The sequence below is a fragment of the Elephantulus edwardii genome, unplaced genomic scaffold (genome assembly GCF_000299155.1).
Source record: "Elephantulus edwardii isolate Elephantulus edwardi_28Jun2011 unplaced genomic scaffold, EleEdw1.0 scaffold00445, whole genome shotgun sequence".
Lineage (NCBI taxonomy): Eukaryota > Metazoa > Chordata > Mammalia > Macroscelidea > Macroscelididae > Elephantulus > Elephantulus edwardii.
This window is the reverse complement of record NW_006400195.1, coordinates 101,236-104,823: the sequence shown is the minus strand read 5'-3', so window position 1 is coordinate 104,823 and position 3,588 is coordinate 101,236. Positions and strand designations below refer to the sequence as shown.

Below are 3,588 nucleotides of genomic sequence, written 5' to 3'. Positions count from 1 at the left end.
TTGGAGGCTGCAGTCCTTGACCCTCTGCAGCAAGCGCTTCAGGTCCTCTTCAGTTTCAGCAAGCAGGGTTGTGTCATCCGCATAACACTGATTGTCGATGAATCTTCCATCAATCTTGACCCCAGATTTCTCCTCATCGAGCCCAGCCTCCCAGATAATCTGTTCTGCATACAGGTTGAAAAGATACGGAGACAGGACACATCCCTGGCGCACACCCTTCCCAATTTTGAACCTTGCCGTGTTTTCTTGCTCTGTTCTGATGACTGCCTCTTGGTCCAAGTATAGGTTTTGCATTAGCACGAAGTAGTAGTTAGGAAGGGCTATTCCTTGGAAAAAGACATCATGCTTGGAAAGGTGAAAGGTCAGCAAAAGAGAGGAAGACTCTCAACCAGATGAATTGACACTGACTGCAGCAATGAGCTCAAGTGTATCAGAGATGATGAGGATGACACAGGATAGGACAATGTTCAGGTCTGTTGCTCATAGGGAAACTACAAGTCATATTTGAATTGATATCTAACAACAACAAAAGAGGTTGAAATGGGACCTTTTGGCCCCCAAGAAGACACAGAAGCTGTGCACATCCCTTGGACCTGGCATCCTTGCACTGTGAACTTCCTTGACAGACCTGTAACACTAGAGATGTCAGAGAGATGCCAAGAATCAGTGACAGAGAAAGAGCAGCAACAGAACCAAGAGACCCTCTAGAAACCTATAGGAGCTGGCTTCCCAGTACACAGAGCTAGAAACCTGGGCACTTATGGGCAAGAGGCTTGCTTGCAAAGTAAGGTGATGCTGAGCATTTGGCAGAACTATGTTTGTCAATCCACAGAGTTAGAACTGAGTGGCTTTTAGGTGAAGGCTTATCAGCAGAATGGAGTACCACTGGGCTCTTATCAACAGAGCTACAAAAATAATAACAAATTTGCAAATGAGTACATAGTATGTATGAATCTCAAGCACATTATACTGAATGAAATATAAGACCTATATTATAAAATGCTCAAGAAAGGTTTACAACTTAATTGGATAGTTACCATGGATGAGAAGGAAAAGAGAAGAGAATAAAAGTGAGTAAATTACTAATGTTCTTATTATGTTTAGTCAAGTCAGTACCAACTTATAGTTGACCCTACAGTGGGTTTTCAGAGGCTGTAAATTACATGGGAAGAGATTGTCCATCTTTACTCCAAAGAGCAACTGGTGGATTCAAACCATGAATCTTCAGGTTGGCAGCAAAATTCCTTACGACTAAATTACCAGAGCTCCCAAATAGACAAAAGTAATGTACTGAGATAAGTAAATGGAAAGGCAATTAACAACAAGGGGATGATTAGCACAGCACCAATAATGAAAAGTAAGAACAGACACAGAAATACTAAAAATATAGTCAACAGCAGATATACAAGCACACAGGCAAGACAAACAGATATGGATATATAAAAAGAACTATACCCATGACCATACAGCCATCTGGCAGGTGATTTTTTCTATATTCATTTTAGTATATGCTTTAATTACATTTCTGTATATAGCAGAGTCAACAGGAGGCAATGCTTTGTAAATTTTTTAAATCATAACTAAACACTCTGAGAGAATGAATTATTGTTCCGGAGCCTTGAAACCATGCCTGGAGGACATCAAGGTCAACTGGCATTTTTTACAAAGAGATCAAAGACAATGCTGTATATAGTACTTTGGTAAATAGTGACTGGGGTTTTGAGCAATTCCATAAAACAAAATGCGTATTAATTACTGAAAAGAAGCAATATGATTTGTAAATTTTCACTCAAAACAAAAGAAAATAAATTTACTTTTTACCCAAAGGGATTTTAAAACATTTTTTGGGTAGTCTTTTGAAGTGCAACTAGTGATCTTTCCCTGTCTGGAAGAAATGCAAAAATATCCTGAAACAATAAATCCAAAGGACTAATGGATCCTTATCTTCCATGACCGTGAGATGAGAAGTAGATAATACTCAGCTACTACAACTGACGACTCGGAAAAGGATCACAGTAGAAAATTCTAGATAGAATGGAGAGAAATGTAGGGAAAGACAACCTTTATTCCATGGCTAAACTTTAAGACAAACAAAGACAGGCTTATAAAGTGACAACACTCAGGAAGCATTCACTCCTTAAAATCACCAACCGTGTTGTTGTTGTTGTTAGGTGCCCTCAAGTTGACTGTGTCTCATAGAACCCTATGAACAACGGACTGTTCTTTCCCTATCTTTTTCCTGTCCTGCCCCTTCGCCACCAGTTATGGCTTGCTGAAGTCCATTGTTATGGTCATGATGTCAATCTATCTCCTCAAGGGTCTTATTTTCTATTGCTTGTCCTTCCTGACAATGTGCCAAAAGTATGAGATCAAGTTTCACAATCCTTGCCTCCAAGGAATATACTGGTTTCACTTCCTCTAGAATAGACTTGTTTTTCCTTTGACGATCCATGGGATATTCAGTGCTCTTTTTCAACACCATAATTCAAAGGCATTGATTCTTCATCTGTCATCCCTATTCATTAATCCGACTTTCAGAAGTTTAGGAAACAATTGAAAAAAACATGGATTGTATTACGTGTACCTTAGTCTTTAAATTGACATCCTGGTTCTCTAACACTTTGAAGAGACCCTAGACAGTAGATTTTACCAGTTTCACAAGTCTTTTGATTTCTTGACAGTGGCTGCCGTGGTAATTGATTGTGGACCCAAGTAAAATTTAATCCTTGACATCAATTTTTTTTTTCATTTATTGTAATGCTGCCATGTCCCATGGTGAGGATTTTTGTCTTTTTGATGTTGAGATATAATCCATATTGAAGGATATTAATCTTGTACAGCAAGTTCTTTAAGTACTATTCACTTTCTGCAAAATTATGTCATCTGCATAATACAGATTATTGTTAAGTCACCTCTCAATACTGATGCCACAGTTTTCTTCATAGATTCCAGTCTCTGGAATGATTTGTTCAGCATAAAGACTGAAGAGGTATGGAGAAAGGATACAATCTTGACACATACTTTCTTAATTTTAAACCATAGTGTCCCTTTGCTATATTTGGACAACAGCTTCTTTTCATATGAGCGTAATTAAGTGATTTCTCCTCACTGTTGCTGTTATGTGCCATTGACTCAACTATGACTCATAGCAACCCTATGAACAAAGCCTCTAAATCTTGCTCTATCCTGACCCAACCTCACCTTATCTCTAACATACCTGACCCCATTGTCGTAGTCAACGTGTCAATCCATCTCATCCAGGACCTTCTTATCTTGTGCTGACGTTCTCCCCTTCCAAGCACGATGTCCTTCTCCAAGGTCTTATCCCTCCTGGCCACATGCCTAAAGTATGTGAAATGAAGCTTCAAAATTCTTGCCTCCAAGGAGTAACCTGATTTTACCTTCTCTAGAACAGACCTGTTTGTTCTCTTGGCAGTTCATACGTTCAATACTCTTCTCCAGCACCACAACTTAAAAGGATTGATTCTTCTTCTGTCATCCTTAATCATTGTACAGCTCTCAGATGAATATTGAAATTGAGAAAGAATTAGTTCAGTGGCACCTTGGTGTCTAAACTGAAATTGTTGT

The 3,588-nt window shown here is 38.9% G+C and overlaps 1 pseudogene; it reads right to left on the bottom strand.

Annotated features, from left to right (window-relative positions):
* The window catches only part of LOC102868658, an 11,856-nt pseudogene extending 8,629 nt beyond the window's left edge, over positions 1 to 3,227 (bottom strand).
* Positions 3,228 to 3,588: the final 361 nt, after the last annotated feature.